At 40.2% G+C, this 26504-nt stretch overlaps 1 protein-coding gene across 1 annotated transcript in view; it reads right to left on the bottom strand.

Moving 5' to 3' along the window:
• The window catches only part of TRAF3 (TNF receptor associated factor 3), a 113385-nt gene that overhangs the window by 34276 nt on the left and 52605 nt on the right, over positions 1-26504 (bottom strand). The window contains exon 2 of the mRNA XM_038545797.1: positions 18210-18334. The gene's annotated coding sequence lies outside the window, so the exon portion shown is untranslated. The remainder of the gene's footprint in view (positions 1-18209; positions 18335-26504) is intronic.

Here is a 26504-nt window from a genome sequence, read left to right as displayed (position 1 = left end):
CAGGGCTGCCCTACTTTCTTATTTTGAAGGGCTGCATACAGCACTCTACTGGATGGTTTACCTAATTGATATAACCAGTTCCACTAATGGAGAAACTCAGGCTGCTTCTGATGTTTTGGTATTTTTTAAAAGAATTTTTTTTTTGAGAGAGAGAGAGAGTGTACATACATGATGGGGAAGGACAGAAGGACAAGAAGAGAACCCCAAGCAGACTCCTTACTGAGTGCAGAGTCTGAAATGGGGCTCAATCCCAAGACCCTGAGATCATGACCTGAGTCAAAATCAAGAGTCAGGTGCTAACTGATTGAGCCACCCAGGCGCCCCGATGTTGTGCTATCATGAACAATCTGCAGTGAACATTCCTGAACTTCTATCTTTGCACGTTTAGGCAACCACACAGCAACAGAACTGCTGGGTCAGAGGTGATGTGCATTTTATGGTACTCTAATCACTGCCAAACACTTGTAAAAGGTTGTATATTACATATTTCCTTCAATATTTACTAAACTATTAAACAAATATTATTTTAGAGGGCAATAGCCCATTTCATTCAAATACTGACGCTTCCCACTTTATTTCGCCTCAGCGGTGTTCCCTGGAGAGTATTGCTGGCTACATTGTTTTACAAACATCAGGGCTTTCAACCTGGGAATGCTGGAGGGCATGCCCACCACCCTTCTATATGGGTAGGAGCACCCTTCTCCAGGAGTGATTCTGTAAAGGTTTGCCAAACCAATCACATTTTATTTCAACAAATACAACTAGGCACCTATGACATACACAGCTCTGTGTCTCACACATCAGGGACACAGCCCCTGAGAGCTTTGAAGGAGTCACGAGGAGGTGAGCACTCCAGGGTCAACAAGCAGAGGATGATGAACAGAAGGTACCAAGGGCTGCAGATCTTCAAAAAAGAAAGATAGCACATTGGTTTTGGGGATATTGAGGCTTCAGGAGTTGGACTGGTGGTATCACTTCAATTCCAACAGAGGAGGACAAGAAGGAGCAGCAGACATGGCACTGTGAGGTGGCTGTGGAAGGGAACCTGGTGTTAGGGGTTTCAGGGGAGGAGCCAGTCAGGCAGGACATCTGGCACTGAGTAGCCTGGGTAGTAAGGGTGGCCCAGTGTCTCCCTGAGATGGATCCTTGAGCACAGCACTGACCCCCAGAGTCTCATTTCTCTTTACATGAAAAGCAGATACTATATCCCTAACTATCTGCACTATCAGGCATTACTATAATATTTTAGGTTGAGGCCATCTGCAGACTCTGCAGCACTGCATACAGAGAAGATACGTCCTCCCACCAACTGCGGTCAGGGAATCTGCCAAGGAATGGCCTGTTTCCTCACCCTATTTAGACAGCCCCAAGCCTTGTTTTAAAAGGCGCTTCTGAAATAAAGACATAAAAATAAATAAATAAATAAAAGGCGCTTCTCAGCAATATGACAAGAAAAAGAAAAGGCATATCAATTGGAAATGAAGACATAAAACTATTTCTTTTTCAGATAGCATCATCCTGCATATATAACTCAGAAAAGAATAAACTAAAAATGAGTTGAACTAATAAACTGATTCAGCAAAGTTGCAGAATCAGAGGTCAATATAAAAAAATCAATTGTATTTCTATACACTAGCAATAAACAACCCAAAAATGAAGTTAAGAAAACAATCCACTTATAATAGTATCAAAAAGAATAAAATATCCAGGAATAAATGTAACCAAAGAGGGCAATGTATGTTTACTGAATATTATAAAACACTGTTGAAAGACATCAAAGATATAAACGAATTGGAAAGCATCCCATGTTCATGGGCTAGAAGACTCGACATCTGCTGAGATGGCAACACTACTCAAACTGATCAGATGCATCTCGATTCCTATAACAATCCCTACTGGTTCTTTTTTGCTGAAATTAAGTGGAATCTAACAAACAGAAGGAAATTCAGGGGACCCAGAATAGACAAAACAATCTCGACAAAGAACAGAGCTAGAAGACTCACACTTGTTCCAAAACTTACTACAAATTATTTGGGACACTGTGATATTGGTATTAGACATACAGATCGATGAAAGAACTGAGAATCCAGAAATAAACCCTCATGTTTATGGTCAACTGGTTTCTGACACATATGCCAAGGTCTTTTCAATGGGGAAGGAAAAGCATGCACTCTGTGCCAGCAACCTCACTATTGTTATGGAAGGCCCTCACTCCTGGGTGTTCTCTCTAAAGCTCTTCAAGGGCTGCACTGGTGGTTACCACCCAAGAGCTGCTTAGATATCCATCTCCTTCCCTCCCAGGTGAGCAACTCAGCATAACTCCAGCACACAAAGTATTGTTTCAGGGAGTACAGGTGGGTGGGTTCTAAGACCTTCCTGGCTGGTATCCTTCTTTTCTTCAAAAAAATGTATTAGGTGGTATTTGACACAGAAAAAAGATTATAAGGCAGGGACGCCTGGCTGGCTCAGTTGGTAGTGTATGTGGCTCTTAATCTCAGCGTCATGAGTTCAAGCCCCAGGTTGGGTGTGGAGCCTACTTAAAAAATAAAATAAAATAAAGATTATGTGTCATACATATGAAAGGACAACAACAAAAAGAGCCCCAGAATACACCACCTGCTTAAATGTCACCACCTACCTGCATGCTCCTTCCTCAGCTGTCGTCCTGTCTCTCTCCAGAAGTAAATGTCAGTCTGAAATTTGGATCTATAAGTCTTTTGCTATCATATATATTTTTCTTCTTAAACAATATACTTTTGCCTGTTTTTAATTTCATGGAATGTGAGGCACCTGGGTGGCTCAGTGGTTGAGTGTCTGACTTTGGCTCAGGTCATGATCCCAGGGTCCTGAGATGGAGTCCTGCATCAGGCTCCCCTCAGGGAGCTTGCTTCTCCCTCTGCCTATGTCTCTGCCTCTCTCTCTGTGTCTCTCATGAATAAATAAAATCTTAAAAAAAAATAATTTCATGGAATGTTATTGCACCATATGTAGTCCTCTGCCATCAGCATTATAACTTTTCACCTGTGTCTGCTGTGTGCATGATTATGCTTCCATTCATTCTCACTGCTGTATAATATTCCACAGCTCATCTATCCACTTTCTGATCACAGTTGCCAGTCCTTGCCGTTATGAAAAGTGTGCTCTGAACACTTTGGCACATCTGTCCTGGCGTCCTCATGTAAGTTTCTCTAGGGTCTGTGCCCTAGATCAGGCAATCAGGGGTTAGCAAACTATAGTCTGTGGGTCAAATCTAGCCAGTAGATTGTTAGGTTACTGTTACCTATTGTCTATTTCCCTGAAGCCAAGAATGCATTTTAGGTTTTTAAAGGGTTAAACAAACAAACAAATGAAACAAAGGCAACTAAATGACAAGACTGTATATGGTCCACAAAGTCTAGAATATTTATCATCTTGCCTTATGTAGAAAAAGCCTGCCGATCCCTGCCCTGGACTCCACATCTAGACTACAGAGGTACTGCTGATTTGCAGGTTGAATGCATGGCCAATTTATAAGCTAGAGCCAAACTACTCTCCAAAGTCAAGCAGGATAAATGTTTCTTTTAATCCACATCCTTGCCAACACTGGGAATCAAACATCTTAGGTTCTGCCAACCTAGCAGGTACAATGGTCTTTTTTTCTTACTCTGATGATTTAAAAGTTTAGTATCTTTTCATATATTCATGGGCCACTTAGGCTTTTTCTTCCATGAAATGCCTGATTGTGTCTCTCTGTCATTTTTTAATTGGGCTATTATCTTCTATAATACTGATTTGTGGGGGTTGCTCACATATTCTGTTAAACCTTTGTTAGTTATATTTATATGTCTTCCCCCAGTTTGTGGATGGCTTTAAATTTATTTATGTTTTTTTAATGAAGAGAGGTTCTTAATTTTAATGTAGTCAAATTTACACGTATCTTGGCCTTTTAAAAATATTCACATTATCTTACAGGTAGTGTTGATGAAAAAGGGACAACAGCATATACAAAACTGAAATAAAAAGCAGCTCCACCTCTATTACAAAATTGTTTTGAAAAGAAGAATATTATGTTCAAATAAAACTAGAAAATAAGCCATTATGTTAAATTGACTCACATTGCTCATGGAAAACATTCTTCTTTAAAAAGAGATTATTCAAGTCAGAAATTACATGAACCCTGAGCAGGGCCTAGGGGTAGGTCCATGACCTTCTGCATCAGTGAGATGCCTGATGTGGGCCTTAGCTGGCCTAGGGAAAGCAGGAGCTAGACACCTCAGCAGGTGCTAGGACTGGTGGACAGATGAATACTCTCAGGTTTACTGATGATCCTAGACTTGCAGGCCATCAACTGTCACTATGAAAAGTCAGTTCTAATAAAAAGTGTGAGAATCATCTAATCACTTCCTAAAACAACTAGGACAATAGGGACAATGTCTTTAAGTCTTAAAATAAGACAAATACCCACCTATTGTGTCCCAAGAAAAAGCGAGTTTGGATTTGGAAAAACCACCATTGGAGGCAAATTTTCCATAATCAACTCAAAGGCAGACAATCACGAGCATTCCTAAAGCTGGACAGTAATGTGGTGATCACCTTGAAATCATCTACAAAGTCATATAAATGGAGAAACCACAGAGGTAAATTTTCTTCCGAGTCCCTTCAACCTATATAACAGGGAAGAAAGAGACCTCAAGATCACCAAAGGAAACAAAACTTCCATCTGTAAGACCAAATTTTCAGTAGCAACTTGGGAGGGCACATTTTTTACCAGAATGCCCTTTAACTAACAGGCTCAAAACAAATACAATAAATAATTTATCTTTTATCTTGTTTGCCTCCCTAGGCCATCTTAAATCCTTTCTGGAATCTCAGGTGCAGTGTACATAAATTAGGCAAACCCAAAGTTGGTCACAATACTAAAAACAGACTAATGAAAAAAAAAAAAAAACAGACTAATGAATTGTATCAGTGAAAATGGTTGAGTAAGAAATTCCAAAAGTCTATCCTTCAATAAAATCAAGAAAAAAAAAAAAACTGGCAAAATCCACCAGAGGCAACTTCTTGGAATCTTGGAAACTAAATGAAAGCGTGCAGCAACGAGAAGACTACTTAATCATGAGAAACCAGCTGAACCTTGGTAAGCACAATGAGCACAGTGGCATTTTACCCAAACCTGAACCCATGCACCAGGATAATAGTCTGTGACCTGGAACAGGTATCTGGCAGGAGGTGGAGGGATAGCAGGAGAAGAACAGACCTCATTTGCAAAGAATTTCGGTGGTTTGTTTTGACCTATCTAGAAGATCAACTCCAAGCACTTGGCTTTATCTCAATAAACTCAGAATTCTCCCAATGTTGACATGGCTGGCTACTGGTAGTGGTGGGAGGTGGTGGTTATTGAAGACATTTAGGGGCAAATTTATTAGTTATCACTGCTCAGAGCAATCAGTAACAACTGAAGCAAACAATAGATTAACCAAAATGTTGAGAAGAAAAGCTGGGGAGAAAGGCCTCTGACAAGCTTCAATGTGTTTCCGGGAATCTAGAAGGCCACATAAATGCCCAGGACTGTGTGCATGCTCAGGAAAGACCTGAGAAGGCCTCAAGCCTCTGGCTGAACTTCAGGTTCCACACAGAGGAAATGAATGGTAAATAAGAGTTGTCAACTGCCCGGCTAAAGTGTTGAAAGCATACCCCAACACTCATAAAAACCCTATCCGAAAAGACTAGGAGATAATTTTGGTTGTAGGCACTTAAAGAAATGTGTTCCATCGCTATGCTATTAGAACAAGGACTTTAATAGCCACACATGATAAAGAATATAAACTTTACAAACTTAGCTCAAGAAGTCATTACACAAACAACTATAAAAACAGATCCTGGGGAGAAAAAGAATCTCATTTCCAGATTTGCCACATTATAATATTAAAAGTGTCCAATTAAAAAAAAATTACAGGGGCAGCCCGGGTAGCTCAGCAGTTTGGCACCACCTTTGGTCCAGGGCGTGATCCTGGAGTCCCGGGATCAAGTCCTACGTCGGGCTCCCTGCATGGAGCCTGCTTCTCCCTCTGCCTGTGTCTCTGCCTCTCTCTCTCTCTCTCTCTCTCTCTCTCATGAATAAATAAAAATCTTTAAAAAAAATTACAAAGCATGCAAAGAAACATGAAGGTATGGCCCACACACAGGGGAAAAAGCAAAAAATAGAAACTATTCAGGAGGAATGCTAGACACTGGACTTACAAATAGTTTAAATCAGCTATTTTACATATATTCAAAAAGATAAAGGAAATCATGTCCAAGAATAAAAGAAACCATAAGAACAATGGCTCACAAAACAGAGTTATCAATAAAGAGAAGAATTTTAAAGGAACCAAATAGGAACTCTAGAGCTGGAAAGCACAGTAACTGAAATGAAAACCTCATAACAGGGATTCAATAGCAGAACTTCGGCATAAGAAAGAACTGGAGAACCTGAAGATGAATCAACTGAGTTTATCCAGTCTAAATCACAAAAGGAAAATACAACAAAGAAAAATGAACAGAGCCTCAAAAACCTGTAGGGCATCATCAATCATACCAACATACACATTAGGGGAGGTTCCAGAAAGGAAAGGAGAGAGAGAAAGTGCTGGAAAGAATATTTGAAGAAATAGTGGACAAAAACTTCCCATAGTTGATGAAAACTATTAATCTGCACATATAGGAAGCTCAACACCATTTTAAACTCAAAGAAATCCATAATAAAATACATTATAATCAAACTGTGAAAAAACAAAGAGAAAATTCTGAAATCAGCACGTGAGAAGCTACTTCACACACACAAGGATTTTCTCAATAAAGTTACAGTTGGCATCTCATCATATGCCATGGAAAACAGAAGACAATGGGACGACATGTTCAAAGGACTGAATGAAAAAAAATCAACTAGGAATCCTGTATCTAGCAAAACTGTTCTTCAAACATGAAAGAGACACTCAACAAAAAAAATAGAAAACTGAATCCATCAGCATGTTAAAAGTATTATATACTTTTAAATACCTAGTGGGATTTATCCTAGGAAAGCAAGAATAGTTTAAGAAAATCAATGTACTGTATCACATTAACAGATAAAGGAGGAAAAGATGCAATCATTTCAATTGATGTAGAAAACTAGTTGACAAAATCTAATACCCTTTCATTAAGACCCTCAGAAAACTAGGAATAAAAGGGAACTACCCCAACAAGATAAAGGATATCTATGAAATCAAGTTCACACTTAATGGCAAAAGACTGCAAGCTTTTACCCTAAGACCAGGAAGAAGGGAAGGAAATATGTTTTCATCACTGCTATTCAATATTATGCTGGAAGTTCTAGCCAGAGCAAGAAAAAGAAGTAAAATGCATCCAAATAAGAAAGAAGGAAGTAAAAGTATTTCTATTTATAGATGACAAGGTCCTACATATAGAAAATCCCAAAGAATTCATAAGAAAAACTAGAGCTAATAAAGGAATTCATTAAAATTGCAGGGTACAGGATTAACATAGAAACATCAGTTGTGTTTCTATACAACAGTAATAAACAATCCAAAAAGGAAATTAAAAAAGCAATTCGATTTACAATAGCATCCACGAGAATAAAGTACCTAGAAATAAATTTAGCCAAGGAGGTAAAATATTTGTTCACTGAAAACTACAAAACAATTGCAGAAAGAAATTAAAGAAGAAACAATTAAGCAGTAGACATTTGTTAGCTCCAAAACAGGTCTATGTACATGGATTAGCGACTTAATATTGTTACAAAGGCAATACTACTGACTGATTAATTTTATGTGTTAACTTGACTGACCATGGGGTGCCTAGATATTTGGTCAAACATTATTTCTAGGTGTTTCTGTAAGGATGCTGGATGAGATTATCATTTGAATTGGTAGACTGAGTAAAGCACACTGTCCTTCCCAATAGGGGTGGGCATCAACCAATCAGTCAAAGGTCTGAATAGAACAAAGAGGCCGACTCACCTCCAAGTAAGAAGGATTCTTTCTACCTGACTGCCTTCAAACTGAGACATCGTCTTTTTTCCTGCCTTTGTTCTTGAACTGAAATATCAGCTCTTCCTCGATTTTGAGCCTGCTGGCCTTTGGACAGGAACTAAAGCATTGGCTCTTATGGTTTCAGGACTTCAGACTCAGGCTGGAACTAAGCCATTGGCTCTCCTGGTTCTCCAGTTTGCCAACTCATACTGCAGATCTTGGGATTTGCTTGTCTCCATTACTGTGAGAGCCAATTCCTTATAATAAATATCTCTTTCTATGTGCATGCATGTACATGTTGGTTTTGATTCTCTGGAGAATCCTACTACTCTACCCAAAGTGATCTACAAATGCAATGCAATCCCTATCAATGGTCTAATGGCCTTCCTTTGACAGAAATGAAAAAATCTGACCCGGAATTGGAAGGAACTGCAAAGAGCCAAGACAATATTAGAAAATAAAAATGAAGAGAAGACTCACACTTCTCAAACTATTTCAAAACCTACTACAAAACTACAGTAATCATTAACAGCGTAATATTGGCATAAGGACAGATATACAGACCAATGAAATACAACTGAAAATCCAGAAATAATATGGCCAAATGATTTTTCATGAGGATACCAAGATCATTTAGTGGTGGTGGGGAAAGAAAACCAGTCTCTGTGATAACTGGGTAACCACAGGCAGAAGAATGAATCTGGACTCTTATATCACTCTATATATACAAACTAAGATCAAATGGGATTACCCACTAAAAGGTAAGAGATAACACAAAAAACTCTTAGAAGAAAACAGTGGCAAATATTCATAACCTTGGTCTAAAGAATTCTTAGATATGACACCAAGATAACAAGCAACAAAAGAAAAAATAGATAAATTTGACTTCACCAAATTAAAAAAACCTCTTTACATAAAAGGGTGTTATCAAGAATGTGAAAACACAGGGCACCTGGGTGGCTCAGTGAGCTAAGTGTCTGCCTTCTGCTCAGGTCATAAATCCAGGGTCCTGGGATTGAGCCCTGCATCAGGCTTCCTGCTCAGTGAGGAGTCTGCTTCTCCCTCTGCTCCACCCCCCTCCTCTCTAATAAATGAATAAAATCTAAAAAACAAAACAAAACAAAAAAAGACAACAGAATAGGAGAAAATATCTGCTAACCACATATCTGATAGAGGCCTAATATCCTAAATACATAAAGAACCCTTACAACTCAACAAGAAGACAAACAACCCAATTTAAAAATGGCAAAATATATGAATAAACATTTCTCTAAGGAAGATACAGAAACACCCAAAAGCACATGAAAAGATGCTCAACATCATTAGTCACTAGGGAAATATAAGTAAGAACCACACTGAGCTACCACTTCATACCAACCAAGATGGTTTTAATTGTTTTAAAAAGGTTACATATCTAGCATTGATGAAGAGAAGATGTGGAGAAATTGGAACCTTCATACACTGCTGGTGAAAACAAAATGGTTCCGCTGCTGTGGAAAACAATCTAGTGGTTCCTCAAACAGTTAAACATAGAATTACCATATGGCCCAGTGAATCCACTCTTAGGTACATACCCTAAAGAACTGAAAACAGGTACTCAAACACACATACACACATGCTCATAGCAGCATTATTCACAATACCCACAAGGTGGAAACAACCAAAATGTCCATCAACAGATGAATGGATAGACAAAATGCGGGATCTCCAGACAATAGGATGTTAAATATTATTCAGCCATAAAAAGAAAGGAAGCAATGATACAGGCTATAACATGGATGAACCTGGAAAACATTATGTTCAATGAAAGATGTCAGAAACAAAAGACTACATCCTGTGTGCTCCATTTATAAGAATATATAGAATAGGTGAATCCACAGAGACTCACAGCAGACCAGTCATTGCCAGGGGTTGAGGGAAGAGCAATAAGGAGTAACTGCCTAAGGAGTATGGGGTTTCCTTTGGGGTAATGGGAATGTTCCGGAACCACACATAGGTTGTGGTTATACAACACTGTGAATGTACTAAATGGCACTGAATTGTTCACTTTATTTTTTATTTTTGAATTGTTCACTTTAAAAATGGCTAATTTTGGGCAGCCCCGATGGCTCATGGCTCAGCGGTTTAGCGCCGCCTTCTGCCCAGGGGGTGATCCTAGAGGTCGAGTCCCACGTCGGGCTCCCTGCATGGAGCCTGCTTCTCCCTCTGCCTGTGTCTCTGCCTCTGTGTGTGTGTGTGTCTGTCATGAATAAGTAAATAAAATCTTTTTTAAAAATGGCTAATTTAAAAAAAAAAAAAATAAAAATAAAAAAAAATAAAAATGGCTAATTTTATGTTGTATGAATTTTAGGTCAATTAAAAAAAAATAATGTTTTTAAAAATCGACAATCATGACATGTTACTTCACAGCCACTAGGATGGCTTTAATAAAAAAAAATGGAAAATTCCAAGTACTGGTGAGGACATAAAGAAACTGGAACCCTCATCTACTGTTAGAGGGAATGTAAAATGGTGCTGGCAATGCCTCACACAATTTGTCAGTTCCTCAAACAGTTAGCATTTGACTAGAAATTTTTCTCCAGGGCAGCCCTGGTGGCTCCGTGGTTTAGCACCACCTTCAGCACAGGGCCTGATCCTGGAGTCACGGGATCGAGTCCCATGTCGGGCTCCCTGCATGGAGCCTGCTTCTCCCTCTGCCTGTGTCTCTGCCTCTCTCTCTCTCTCTGTATCTCTAATGAATAAATAAATAAAATCTTTTTAAAAATTGCTTTAAAAAAAAGAAATTCTTCTCCCATGTATATATCCAAAAGACTCCAAAACACATGTTTACACAGACTTGTACACATATGCTCAAAGCAGCAATATTCATAAAAGACAAAAAGTATTAATAGCCCAAGGGGCCTAACAAGAGATGACCAGATAAACAAAATGTGGTCTTATCCATACAATGTACTATTATTTCACCATAAAAAGGAGCGAAATACTAAGACATACTACAACATGAAAGAACCCCAGAAACATTGTGCTAAATAAGAGAAATCAGAAACAAAAGGCCACATACCATATACTTCCATTTATGTAAGATATCCAGAAGAGGTGAATCCAGAGACAGAAAAGAGGTTAGTGGTTACCAAAGAGTGGGGCAAAGGCAGAAAAATGGAGAGTAACTTAGTGGTTACAGAGTTTCTTTTTGGGGTGAATGACTACATTCTAGCACTGTGAATATATTAAAAATCACTAAACTGTACTTTATTTTTATTTTTTTTAAAGATTTTATTTATTTATTCATAGAGATGCAGAGAGAGAGAGAGGCAGAGACACAGGCAGAGGGAGAAGCAGGCTCCATGCAGAGAGCCCGACGTGGGACTCGATCCAGGGTCTCCAGGATCATGCCCTGGGCTGCAGGCGGCGCTAAACCGCTACACCACAGGGGCTGCCCACTAAACTGTATTTTAAAGGGTTATATGATATCTTTTTTCTTATTAAAAAAAGGTAATGGGGACGCCTGGGTGGCTCAGTTGGTTAAGTGTCTGCCTTTGGCTTAGATCATGATCCCAGGGTCTTGGGATCACTCTCTGCTCAGCACTCTCTCCTTCTGTCCTTCCCAGCCCACCCCCCATCTTCTTGCTCAAACTCTCTTGTGCCATCTCTTTCTCTCTCTCAAATTAATAAACAAAACCTTAAAAAAATGTAACAGTATAATGTAATAACCACTCAATAACCCCAAGCAGAAAAATAATAGCAGTAACAACATAAAAAAAATGGCCAGCACATTTGAACCTGATGTAATACAATTCTGTCCATATTTAGATCCAAAGAATTTCATATCATTGTACATATTTTAATAAAAAAAAAGTAAAAATTGAGGGGCACCTGCGTGGCTCAGTTAAGCATCCAACTCTTGATTTCGGCTCAGGTCATAATCTCAGGGTCCTGAAATTGAGCCTGTGTTGGGCTCCGTACTCAGCAGAGTCTGCATGAGATTTTCTCTCCTTCTGCCCCTCCTCTCACTCGTGCACACTCCCTCTCTCAAATAAAATAAATAAAATCTTAAAAAAATAGTTGAGAGGGATAAAGATATTAGAAGGCACTGAAAAACTAACTTGAGCTAATAATGTTTTAAATCAAATAGAGAGCAATAAGGAGATAAGTGGCCAAAGGACAACTGCCAACATCAATAGGCACCATGCTGAGTGCCAGTGCATATGGTAACTGGGCATCCATTGGAGTCAGACAGACTAGAACAACAATATCTAGTGTAAGTATAGTTACAAAAGCTGATACCATGTTCAAAGGCCCCTCAACTAAAAACTACTGTAAAAAAGAAAGTTCCTACAAACGTATGAACTGAAAATGCTAAATTTTTCTATCTATGATGGCAATTTCTAATCTGCAACTGCATCTGGACATCCACAGGCCAAGAATCCCATTGTGTGCTCCACATGTAGGCTGAGCACCAGAAGTAGCAACGTTAGTCAAGTCACATTTTGGAACTTCCTAAAATGTATGATCGTGAAAATCTCTGACTAGATTTCTGGTTTAAATATACATACCTGGGGCACCTGGGTGGCTCAGTGATTGAGCGGCTGCCTTTGGCTCAGGTTGTGATCCTGGGGTCCTGGATTGAGTACCCCAGCAGGCTCCCCACAGGGAGTCTGCTTCTCCTTCTGCCTATGTCTCTGCTTTTCTCTATGTGTCTCTCTGAGTAAACTTTTAAAAACAAACAAACAAACAAACAAACAAGCAAACATATCTTGGGCACCTGGGTGGCTCAGTCAGTTAACCCTCTGCCTTTGGCTCAGGTCATGATCCTGGAGTCCTGGGAGTCCTGGGATAAAGCCCCCATCTCTGCTCAGCGGGGAGCCTGCTTCTCCCTCTTCCTCCCTCTGCTTGTGCTCTTTCTCTCAAGTAAATAAAATCTTTTTTAGAAAAAGAGAGAGAGGCAGAGACACAGGGAGAAGGAGAAGCAAGCTCCACACAGAGAACCTGGTATGGGACTCAATCCTGGATCCCGGGATCACACCCTGAGCCAAAGACAGACATTCAACCACTGAGCTACCCAGGTGTCCCATAAATAAAATCTTTAAATAAATAAATAAACAAACCTTTATTTCACTTGCTTATACATGGATATAAAAATAGTTAAATTCTACCTTAATTCTAAAGTTTAAATGCAATAAGTATACATTAATTAAATCCTGTAATATTTATAATAATTGTGTTGAAGAAAAATAATGCAAACTCAGTCCAATTATTAAAGAGGTGGTGAAAAAAAAATAAAGAGGTGGTGGAGGAGAAGGTGACTCGTGGGCACAAGTGGATTAATGTTTAACAAGCCAGTCTGGGGAAGCAGCATGGGGTTTATAACACAAGCCTCTGGTCAGTACACCGCGCCAAGTGAGTGATGAGAACCTGAGGCTACTGCCAACATCTCGCCTTTTCGCATTAAGTGTGGGAAGAGGAGGTTTGCTTCCACACACATCAAGAAAAATGTTCTGAACAGAAACAATAGATACATGAGGCAAAGAGAGCACCATGGAAACTATAAGGTAGGCAAGGTATATGGTAAGAAATGGCGCTGGGGGAGTCTGTGCACTCTGAGGAGCTTAAGAGGAGCCAAGAGCAGAAACAACTGGGGAGGAGCAGCCTCAAAGGTAGTACCCTGAGCCCGCTCCAAGGACCAGGGCTTGCCCCAGTGCCTGGCCTTCTTAGTTCTAGAACTCCCACTCTGCAGTATCCTCTGAGTAGAATTACTACTCTATTATTACATTATTTACTTTTGCTACATATTTTAGGCAGGAATTTATATTTTGTGCCATATTCTTACTCAAATGGAAAAACTTCTATTTGAGAAAATCGATTCACAAAATTTTGGTTTCTCATCAGCTATGCAGGAAGCCTTTCTCGAAGCTGAGGCACATCCGTACTCAGGAGTAGAGCAAAGAGCTGGACTGGAGTCCTCTGCTTTTCCTCTACGCCTTCATCACTCTAACAATTTATCTTCCCTACTTGTGATTTAAGTTGAACTACATCTTACATGGAGATTGGAAATTGGAAACCAAAGCACATCTGCTGACAAAAGGGTGTTCCAAGAACTGGAAAGCCCGGGGAAAACCAAAAAAGGGAAGCATCAGATAAACAAAGAAAATGGCTCCTGCCAGCAAGAAAGTATAAAACACAACAAGCTCACCATCAAGCCCAGCAGGGAAATTAAAAGTTATCATCTAAGTAATGCCAATAAAAGAAGAGAGAAAACCATAAACAGACAGGTGTGCCCTGTTGATTAAAAAAAAAAAAAAAGTTTTTTGGCAATCCATGTTTATGTAAACATTTCAGCACAGGCTCTTTTCACGATACCTGATGCCAAATGCTCTGCTTGGGCCTGTGGCTAACATACTGGCCGAGTAAAGATGAGAGGAGACTCGATTCTTCTCCAAACAGGCAGATCCAAATCACATGAAAAACCCCACTCTGGAGAGAGAAAAAGAGAGACTGGGGGGAAGGGCGATGAGGACAGGACAGCCGGCCACAGGCTCACAGCTGGAAATAACCGGATTAAACCTCAGTATAAAACTTGGTCTTAAATCCTTTAGGAAAACAATAGCTTTGAGGCCCAGCACTGCCAATATCCCTTGATTTAGGGATTTTTTTTTTAAAAGCATTCATTCAATCCCGACTATGCAAAGAAGCTGGCCTTTCTTGGCCCAGAGCCAGCGTCCTGCCCTCTGGGAGGGGGACAGGCTGAGGGGCTGGTGCTTTGACAAGCCACAGAGCCACAACCAGGTGGATACTGCCCCGAGGGTGAGCCTGGACAGGAGGCACAGGCAGCTGCACGTGTGTGATAAGGTTCATTTCCCTGGAGCAACAACTTTACTCAAAAATATGAGTGAGGGATCCCTGGGTGGCGCAGCGGTTTGGCGCCTGCCTTTGGCCCAGGGCGCGATCCTGGAGACCCGGGATCGAATCCCACGTCGGGTTCCCGGAGCTTGGAGCCTGCTTCTCCCTCTGCTTGTGTCTCTGCCTCTCTCTCTCTCTCTCTCTCTCTCTCTCTGACTATCATAAATAAATAAAAAATTTTAAAACATTTAAAAAAATAAAAATATGAGTGAAAAACATAAAACACGGCCACCTGAAAGACTGGATTACAGTATTTAAGTCGACTTTTAGAATAAAGCATGAGATTTCACAAAGCACTGGCTCTTGTGTCAGTGCCCCTCCCCAGTCTCTCGAGCAGATTCCCCCATTTCTGCCTGTGGTTTAGAGGTAGGGACTGCCTGGGTGCTGAGGCCCACTCACTCCTCCCCTCCACACACTCATGCTGGCCAACTGCACCCCTCCCCAAGGCCTTACCCAGCAAACCTGCACCCTTGAGCTTCTATTCTGAGCACCGCAGCACCACACTTTCTGAGCTCCCAGACCACCTTGCTCAGTCTGTCTTGCTACACAGGCCCCTTGCATTTAATGCCCCCAACATGGAATTTGCCTTTCTCGGTGCTTCTCATTCCTGTTTGCCACATCCCTGACTCCACCACCACAACCTGTCCCACGGCAGGGAGTGACACTGCCACTGAGCCAGCCGCTCCAGCAGAACTGTCCTCACTTCCCTGATTCTGACACCTGTTTACTGACCAAGACCTGTTGGTTTCAACACTCTTCTTCTCTCTGTCACCACCACCTCTATGGATACAGGGTATACATTTTTTTTTAAAGATTCTATTTTATTTTTTTAAGTAATCTCTATGCCCAACATGGGGTTCAAGAGCAAGAGTCACATGCTACACTGATGGAGACAGCCAGGTGCCCCAGGGTGTATGTTCTGTGGCTAGGGAGAGGCTCTCAGATTCAGTTTATTGATATACAGTCTTTTTTTTTTTATAAAAAAGATTTTATTTATTTATTCATGAGAGAGACCCCAGGGAACCTGCTGCAGGACTCAATCCCAGGACTCCAGGGCCATACCCTGAGCTGAAGGCAGACACTCAACCACTGGGCCACCCAGGCACCCCTGGAAATATGAAAATGTTTTAGAAACTTACAAAATTTTAAAAGCAGCTGTTCCTTCAAATTCAAATAAAAAATGCATATGACTGTGTAAACCTGTTGCTGGCACACTGAGGATCTGGTTCAAGTGACTTTAAAATTTAATTTGGCAAAATATCCCTAGGGATGTATACTCTAAGGACAAAAAGAACTGCATAAAATCCTAAACTGTTTTCAGGAATCATATTATTGGTAATACACTGACATTGTTATTCTAAAACTATCATATTTGGGGGCACCTGGGTGGCTCAGCGGTTGAGCATCTGCCTTTAGCTCAGGGCGTGATCCCAGGTCTGGGGATTGAGTCTCACATTGGGCTCCCTATAAGAGCCTGTTTCTCCCTCTATGTCTCTGCTTCTCGTGTCTCTCATGAATAAATAAAATCTTTAAAATAAACAAACAAACAAATCTATCAGATTTCTTTTATAGGATAAAACAGGTAACGAACAATGTTAATGTTGTTAGGAACCAAGGCTTTCAGCATTAGGAAAAGAGACAGCAATAGAGGCATAAAGAATTAAAAACAATACTAAATTTGAAAGAAACATCAGTATGAATTCATGATATTTTCACTTAAAAAGTGTATTTGTCTGGCAATCTATCCAAAAGGCCTGCAAACAATAACCAGCCTTGCAGCTGTGACTATCCTCAGCACCCAGACTGTGGTCTCAAGATACCATTTTATACAAAAAGGAATGAGAGCTGCTCAGACAAAGAGACAATGCGAGGTCTGGGGCAAAGAAGTCTAGAAGGAAATCTAGAACATCATCTCACACCACAAAGCAAGGGAACGAGGAATGCAGGTCAGAGGACAAAGGAGCCCACTCAGGCTCAACTGGCCACGGTGGCTCAAGGTGAGCATCTGTAAGAATCATAACTAAGGGATCTAAACACACCACATAGTCTAAGTTCCCAAGTCAACAGTCACTTTGGAAGTGGTTGTAAAACCAACTCATTAGTTTGTGAACTGGTAAAAAGAAAGAACCAGGCATTTATCCTCCCTTTCCTATTTGAACTGTTCCTTAGTGTAATCAAAACCTAAGGAGCGAGAGTTTCTATCGAAGTATCAACTACCCAAGGCAAAAGTCAATGGCAAAGAGTGTGGCACCATCATTTCACGACCTCCAATGACACAGGCCAGGCCCCAGGCAGCACTGGCCCCAAGTCCCTGAGACACAGGAGTCCTGATGAGGGCACCCATCACTGCCTCTGCAGAGCCTGTGCTCAAAGGCCACGCAGGGATGTGGTCAAGCCACTGCATCTGCCCACCCAGTCACAGGAGATGCAGAGGCCAGAAGAACACGCTCAGTGGAAAGGGCAAAAGTCAACAGAGGGAAACCTCTGACGACAAGCAAGCAACCAAGAAAACACACAGAAGAAAGGGGACAGGGAGGGGCTGTCAAGTGATGGGACAGACTGAAGGGACGCATCCGCTCGCTGGGATTGTTTGAACCCTGCTCCATACAAACTAAAAACTCAGATGGCTGGGAAAAACTAAGTGGTCCTATGATTACAAACGATCTTTTAAACTGCAGTTTTCTTGATACTTATGAATTTATTAAAAAATAGCTACATATTAAATCTCACTTTGAATGCAAATACTTCAAACTCATTTTATATTCATTTTACTGTTCTAACATATTAGAGTTAATTTCAAGTAGAGTGCCACTCAATCACAAATTAGAGACTAAAATATAGTTTCCTTTCAAACTTCTAGAGAACAATGGCTATGGAGCAAACAGTTCAAGTACCAAAAGATGCAATCCTGAGTTGAGTAGGCCTCCAGCCTCAGCCACTGGCACCTTCACTGCAGTGGGTGTCCTGCAGGAAAGAGTGGGTCTTGGGTTTTTCAGAGGGCAAGTCTATGAGGCAAAAACCCCTACCCCTGCCCTGGGTTTCAAACACATTCATTATTACCGGGCCATCAGGGATAATGTCAATTATTCTCAAAAAGTAATGCTGGTTTAAAGAAATGAGAAATAAAAATAAGGCTAGACACACACCAAAACATGGTGCCATGTGTGCAGAAGATACTCAAATACATCCGTCTCAGAGTGAAACTGCTAAAGCCAAAAATGAGTAAGTTCAGGATGTGTTTTAATCACTTTATTTTTACAAAAAGCAAACAAGTTCCAGCTGCAAAGAGAAATCTATACAAATTAAAATTTTCCAGTGACGTACCCGTGTGTCATATGCTGTAAGGAAGATACCCAAAGCTCGGTCTGGGAGGAAGAGACTTCGGTAAAGAAAGAAGCGAAGCAGTGTCAATCTTATCCTTCTTCAAAGAATGTAGTGGAGTCTCTTACCTGGGAGTAAGAATAATACTTGGTCAACTCACACTGGGAACATTTTTACAGATTTTAAAAACAGAATTTCAAAAAACGTAAATTAAAAAAAAATGGTCAAGAAAGAAGTTAAAGAAAACACTTTAACCACTCTCTATAAACATGTACTTTGGATTTTCCATTTTTTGTTGGACACAAATTACAAAGTCTCAGTATCTTCAGACTATTTTTATTTTATAATAACTATTTTTTTATAATAACTATTATCATGAAGTATTGCACACATCAAAAAAAGCACAGGAAACACGTATGTTCGGTACACAAACACTAGTCCAACTACCATCTAGGCCAAGGAACAGAACACTGTTGAAACCCCAAAAGGGCTGGGTGCCTCTCTCTGACCCCACACCCCTACTTCCCCTTGTGAGCAGTAACTACCCAAATCTTTACGGTTATCACTCCTTTACTCTTCTTTAGATGGGTCATCTAGGCATGCAGGTCTGATACAGCTTACTTTTGCCAAATTTAATTTTATATAAACAGATTTATAGAATTATATTGTATGTATTCTTTTGTCTTACTTTTTTTTCACTCCACCTCTGTTGCTGTACCTGCCATTTATTTTCATTGCTGTGTAGTATTCCACTGTGTAAATATACCATAATTTACTTATCCAGTCCCCTGTCCCCTGGATGGTTTCTACTTTGGAGCAAAGACACAGATCTCACTGGTGCAGCTATCTTGAACATGTGAGCATGTATTTCTCTGGTGTGCAGACATAGAAATGTGACTTCTACATTACTGGGTAAGTGTATGTTCATCTTTGCTACATAAAGCCAAACTATTTCCCAAAGATGTTAATAATTTATACTCCTACCAGAAGTTTACAGTGCTCAAATTCCTCAACAAGACTTGTCAGGCTTTTTAATTCTTGCTAACTGAATGGCTATGTACTGGTATCCTAAAAATTCTTTGTTAGGTAGAATTTAAAAAAAAAGATTTTATTTATTTATTCATGAGAGACACATAGAGAGAGACAGAGACAGAAGCAGACTCCCCGTGAGGAGCCTGATGCAGGACTTGATCCCAGGACACAGGGATCACGTGCTGAGCCAAAGGCAGACGCTCAACCACTGAGCGACCCAGGTATCCCTGTTACATAGAGTTTTAGAATTATTTGAATATGGGCACCAGTCCATTAAGCACCTGACTCTTGATTTTGGCTCAGGTTATGATTGTAAGATCCAGCCCTACTTCAGGCTCTGTGCTGGGTGTGGAGCCTGCTCAAGAGTCATTCTCCCCTCTGCCCCTCCCCCATGCTCACTTGCTTTCTATTAAAAAAATTTTTTTTACGTTTACATTTCTTACATTTCTAAGAATTTTGCATTTGACAATTGCCACAATGGAATTCTTTTTTTTTTAAAGTAGGCTTCATAATTGAACACCAATAAAAAATAAATTAAAAAAAATAAAATAAAATAAAGTAGGCTTCATGTCCAGTGTGGAGCCCAACACAACGCCTGATCTCAGGACTCTCAGATTAATACTAGAGCTGAGATCAAGAGTTGGATGCTTAATCAACTGAGCCACCCTGGCACCCCTGTTCTTTTAGTGATTACTTTAGAAATTATAATGTGCAGGTTCTTCTCAAAGGCCACTATATCTTTACCCTCTCTCAGACAGCAAGGACTTTATTTTTTTAAGGACTTTAAAATATTAACTCCATTCATCATATTTCCAACTTAAGTCCTAACATTGTGTGTTTACGCATGTGCACATATTTTTGTCACCATTAACATTTTATAGAATATTCATTTATTTTGGTTAGAGAGAGAATCGTTTCCTTTCATGTACTGAAGGCATTATTCCAAGTGCTGTGTGGCTCTCAATGCTGGTGCTGAGAAGCTGCCTGCTCTTCCTTTGCAGGTAATCACATGCTTCACAGCCAGGTGTTTGGGTGTGGATTTCTTTTTATTTAGGATATCGTGTCAGTCATTTGTTGAACATCCTAACACTGAGGTTTGGCTTCTTTCAACTTTCTGGAAACTTCTCGGCCATTATCCCTTCAAACACTGCTTCTGCACTGTCCTTCTCCTCTCCTTCCAGAACCCAATCATACCTGTGATGGATATCACTATTTCCTCTGTGTCCCTTTGTGCTTTCCGTTCCATCTCCATGCTTCTCATTTTTCCGTGTTTGATCTATTATGATGGTGGATTATACGGATTGATTTTCCAGTGTTAAACCAATTTTTCATTCCTGAGATAAAGTTCACTTGATCATTAAGCAATATCTTTTTTATATGTTTCCATATGGACCTAATATGTATGAAAGACATGTGTGTATGATAAATGTGCTTGGTGGTTTTCCTGTATTGTAATGTTTTTGTCTGGTCTTGCTTTCAGGGCAGTGATGGCCTCACAGAAGGAGGTGGGAAACATTCCCTCCTCTTCTATTTTCTAGAGAAGTTTTTTGTCAGATTAGAATTCCTTCTTCTCTAAGCATTTAATACAATTTACCAGCGAAGTCATTTGGGTCTCGAGTTTTCTTTGAAGTGAGGATTTTCATTACCAATTCAATTTCTTTAATAAATATAGAGTGATGATAGTTTATATATTTCTTCTTGAGTGAGCTTTGGTGGTTTCTGTTTTTCAAAGAATGTTTTCATATATTTGTCAAATTTATTGGCATAAAATTACTCACAATTTTACCCTTACTACCCTTTCAATGCCTGTAGGATCTGTAATGGTACCCTCTCTCACAAACCTGATATTGGCATTAATGTTTCCTCTTTTCTCACTGATGACAGATTTTTCTGGGTAGGATAATCATCTCTAACTTATCACTGTTAGCCTTCAAATACTGTTATGCCACTTTAAGTATAGTGGTACCATGATCCCAGTCCCCCTTCATCCTTTGTGCTACTGTTTTCATTCATTTACCTCTACAAGTATTAGGAGGCCTACAAAATTTTGTTATTTTTTGCTTTAAACAACCATTTTTTAAAAAGCAACTCAAAGTGACAATATTTATCAACCATTTATGGTTCATTCCTCTCTAAAAATTTTCATCTGGTGTATTTCCTTCTACCTGAACTTCCTTTAAAGATTTCATGTACTGCAGTTCTACTGGCAATAAATTCTGTCAGCTTTTCTTGGCCTAGAAATTATTATTTCACTTTTATTTCTGAAAGATATCTTCTCTAGGTACAGAATTCTGAACTAACAGGTTTTTCTTTCAGTGCTTTAAACATGTCACTGTGTTGTCTTCTGGCTAGCACAAGCTCGGACCAGATGTCAGCTGCCATTTCTGTCTGTTCCTGTGTAATGTCTTTTCTTCTTGTTGCTTCCCACCCCTCTTTACCACTGTTTTCTCAGCAATGGGATTATGTACAATATTGGTATGGCTTTCTTTGTTTATCCTATTTGAGGTTTTTGAGCGCTCTGCTTTGTAGTTTTCGTCAAATTTGGATTTTTTTTTTCAGCCATTATTTCTTCAAATGCAAACTGTATTCCCTCCTCTCCTGGAACTCTAGTTACACGTATCTGAGAACAGCTGATTTTGTCTCACAGGTCCCTAAATGCTCTGCTATTCTCTTCAGTCTTCCCTACTCTTTTGCTAGATTTTGCATCATTTCTAGTGCCATGTCTTGACATTCATTGACCAATTCTTCTGTAGTACCAACCTGATGTTAATCTCTCTATTGCATTTTTCGTTTCAGGTATTCTATTTTTCATCCAGAAGTTTTCAGGTTTTTTGGTATCTTTTGCTAATTATGCTCATTCTTCTCTACATCCTTGAGTATGTACAACTTGCTTTTCAGTGATTTTAATGTCTTTATCTATTATTTTTGGATTTGTTTCTATTGGTTGATTTTTTCTCCTGGTTAAAGTCATATTTTCTTGCTTTGTTGCATGCCTGGTAATTTTTATAAGATGCTGGACACTAAAATTTTTTTATGCTGTTGGGAGCTGGGTTTTATTACTTCCTTTTAAATACAGTTGGGACTTGGGGAGCCTGGGTGGCTCAGAGAGTTAAGCAGCCAACTCTTGATTTTGGCTCAGGTCATGATCTCAGGGTCCTGGGATTGAGCCCTGCGTCAGGTTCTGTGCTCAGTGGAGACTCTGCTTGAGATCCTCTCTCTCCTTCTGCCTCTGCCCCTCCTCTTGCTTATGCACATGCACGTGCACTCTCTCACAAATAAACACATAAATCTTTAAAAACACATTAACAGGGGGAATCCCTAGGTGGCTGAGCGGTTTAGCGCCTGCCTTTGGCCCAGGGCCTGATTCTGGAGACCTGGGATCGAGTCCCGTGTCGGGCTCCCTGCATGGAGCCTGCTTCTCCCTCTGCTTGTGTCTCTGTCTCTTTCTCTCTCTCTGTCTCTCATGAATAAATAAATAAAATCTTTAAAAAAAACACACATTAACAAATAAAAACATACATACATACAGGTGGGACTTTGTTCTGGGAACTGTTACTTGGAACAAGCGAGGGCAGGTCTGCAGCAGTCTTTCTGGTCTAGAACTAATCCAGCCCCACTACTGAGGTGAGGGGAGTCTATCTGATGCCCTAAATGGAAAAAGCTACTCTGAACCCTCCCTAACAAAGATTTAAGAAGAAGTTTTAAAAGGATCTAACTGATATTACTCTAGAGTGGTAATATGATGGGAATACACACTATCTCAATCTTGTGTGATGTCCACAAATTGTTCAGTCTACTCCTTTCTGGTGGTTCTTTTCCTTGCTTTGAAGTGTTTCTCTTCATGTATTTGCTGGTCAGTACTCAGCCAAAGCCTCAAGGGAGTCTTTCTGCAGCTTTCTGGAGTCCTCCAAGTAGCTCCCTTCCCCTCCTATACTTTGCATGCCCCCCATTCTAGCCACTTAGTCCTCCCAAACACTGAGTGTTTGCCACTTCAGTAAGACCAGTGGGCTCAGTTCCCTGCCCCTGCCTGCAGTGTGGAAACTGTCTCTAGGACAAGAGACAAGAGACTTGTCTCTAAGACAAGTTTGTGAAAACTACAGCATGGGGGCCACATCTAACCTACTACTAGTTCTTATAAAGTTTTATTGGAATACACACCAATTTATTTACATACTTGGTAGGAAAGCAGACACAGAGTTTAGTATGTAGTTGTGACAGAGACCATATGGTCTGAAAAGCCTGAGATATTTACTATCTGGCCCTTTACAGAAAAATTTCTTGGACCTTGCTCTAGAGGATAAGCTGGAATGGTTGCAGGTCTCATTTCTTTTATTTCAGGGAACACAGTCCTAACCTGTCTGTTGACCAATGTCTAAAACAGTTGTTTCATATATTTTATCTGGCTTTCATGTTGTTTAAGATGGGAGTCTGGTTTGGGACTAGGTTGAGGTGAGTGAGGCACTGGCCTCGGGTACAAATTTTAAGGGAGTGCCAAAAAACTCCGTAATAGCGATAAAAATCAAAATTAATGAAAAAATCCATGAGAAGCAAAAATATTAAAATTTAAAATTGAGGCAAAAGGAAAAATCACTAATTCTGATCCTATATGTATTTAAAATCTTTTTTTTTTCATTATGGATCTTTGCATCAAATTTGATTTTTTAAAAGCACTGTATTAAAATGTTTATTTGGGGGATCCCTGGGTGGCACAGCGGTTTGGCGCCTGCCTTTGGCCCAGGGCACGATCCTGGAGACCCGGGATCAAATCCCACGTCGGGCTCCCGGTGCATGGAGCCTGCTTCTCCCTCTGCCTGTGTCTATGCCTCTCTCTCTCTCTCTCTCTCTCTCACTGTGTGCCTATCATAAATAAATTTTAAAAAAATAAAATAAAATAAAATAAAATGTTTATTTGGGGGGGTACCTGGGTGGCTCAGTTGGTTGGACATCGGACTTCTGATTTCAGTTCAGATCATGATCTCAGGGTCATGAGATCGAGCCCATTCTGGGGTCCGTGCTCAGCAGGGCATCTGCTTGAGAATTCTCTTTCCCTCTGCCCCACTCCTCACTAAAATAAATCTTTAAATAAGTAAAAAGATTTTTTAATATTTAAAGTAATCACTATACCCAACATGGGGCTCAAACTTACAACGCTGAGATCAAGAGTCACATGCTCTACCGACTATGCCAGACAGATGCCCTTACCATATTTATTAATCTCAATTATTGAGCTTTCTGGTGCCCCCTGCAATTCTGCACGTGAGGCAAGTACCTCTCTTGCCTCACCTGCTCCTGGTCCCCATTATTCCATCATGGCAGAAATGCAAAATTCAGGAGTAACTTTCTTTCTTTTTTTAAAAAAAAAAGATTTATTTATTCATGAGAGACACAGAGAAAGAAGCAGGGACATAGGTAGATGGAGAAGTAGGCTCCCTGAGGGGAGCCCAATGTGGGACTTGATCCCAGGACCCCTGGATCTCGACTTGAGCAGAAGGCAGACGCTCACCCCTGAGCCACCCAGATGCCCCCAGGAGTAAGTTTCTTATTAAATACATCACACTAATATATTATAACTAGAAGAGTTTATCAGAACTGGAAAATTAAATGTTTTCTTTCTCAGAGATCTCTTAAAACAGAAAATGCTTCAATATGAAACATTATGTTCAAATTCCTTCTATTTGCAACTAAAGTCTAATGTGTACATATTCCCACACATACCCACCTTGTAGGCAGCAAACTGTTACAAGAATATAAAAATTTTCCTATAATTGGGGCACCTGGCTAGCTCAGTTGGTAGAGCAAATGGCTCTTCATCTCAGGGTTGTGAGTTCAAGCCCCATGTTGAGTGTGTAGCCTACTTAAAATTTTAAAAAATGTTTTTAATAAATTAGTTAAAAAATAAAAACTTTCGGGCAGCCCTGGTGGCGCAGCAGTTTGGCGCCGCCTGCAGCCTGGGGTGTGATCCTGGAGACCGGGGATCAAGCGCCACATCAGGCTTCCTGCATGGAGCCTGCTTCACCCTCTCCCTCTCCCTCTGCCTCTGTCTCTGCCTCTCTCTGTGTGTCTATGAATAAATAAATAAAATCTTTAAAAAAATAAAATAAAATAAAATAAAATAAAATAAATAAAAACTTTCGTATAATGACTAAATACATGCACACAAAGATACTATAACTGTAAAATAATACTGTAATTATACATTGTCCAGGTGATATATTTATATTATGGAGTATATCAAAAACAGCCATCAGCAACTGCTACCAAGTCAATTTACTAACTGATGAAAGTAAGGTGCCAAGGTTCTCAACACATCATTTCAATTAAAAATAAATCAAGCAACAAACTATCATTCCAGATTCTGCAGGATTACCACCCTGCTGGTACTCCTCTCTAGTAAATGCAGCAGGAAAGCACTAGGCAAGCACAAGCAAAAGGATTCTCATGGTTGCAAGAATAAAAACCTGCCAACAAAAGCCAACTTCTACATATTCTGTGTTTACTTCATTTTCTAAAAGCACAAGTACAGGAGAATATTTTCAAATGTAATGACCAAATAAAGCTTTTCCCTTAATTAAAAATGTCAAGGTATTACATTTAGTGGAGAAACAAAGACTATGAAATTCGAATTGTAATTTTTATGAATAGTCAAAACTCATGAAACTAGTTAATTTAATAATCAGACACTGTTCGAGTTCATGAAGCCACCCCCACCCTCAAATTCCCTCTTCTATCTGCTCCTTCTGACCTGGCCTTATGTATGAGTTGGCCTGCCCGCCCCACGCAACCTGGCACTGAAGGCCTGCCCTCCCTGCCAAGACCCTGTCTCTGCATCCCAGAGGCAGGCTTGTACACGTGCTCCACCAGCCCCTTTCTCCTGTGCCTTAGCTCCTTCCCTCTCACTTCCTTTATGTCCTGCCAGACACTTCATCTCAAGACTCTGTTCAAGTATCTTAACATCTACCATTTACATTCAACTCACAGCTTGTCATGAAACTTTAGGGCAGAGATTATGCTGCCTAATTTTATCTATAGCCTCCCTTGAGCCCCAGCACCTAGCAAGGTGTCAGGCACACTTGACCGGTACCTGCTTTTTACAAGGTTATATGCCTCCAAACATTTTTCTGAGACCTTTTCCCTCCCAGTGGACATGACCTTCCTCAAGCCCTGATCTATACTATAAGGACACCCACCATAACACAAGCCTACACTGGGTAGATTATACTTAACTTCCTTCTCTCTCTCTCTCTCTCTCTCACCTGTGAGCTTTCT

The sequence above is a fragment of the Canis lupus genome, chromosome 8 (assembly GCF_011100685.1).
Source record: "Canis lupus familiaris isolate Mischka breed German Shepherd chromosome 8, alternate assembly UU_Cfam_GSD_1.0, whole genome shotgun sequence".
NCBI classification, from domain to species: domain Eukaryota; kingdom Metazoa; phylum Chordata; class Mammalia; order Carnivora; family Canidae; genus Canis; species Canis lupus.
Note: the sequence above shows the minus strand (reverse complement) of the source record. Positions and strands in the feature narration are given on the sequence as shown.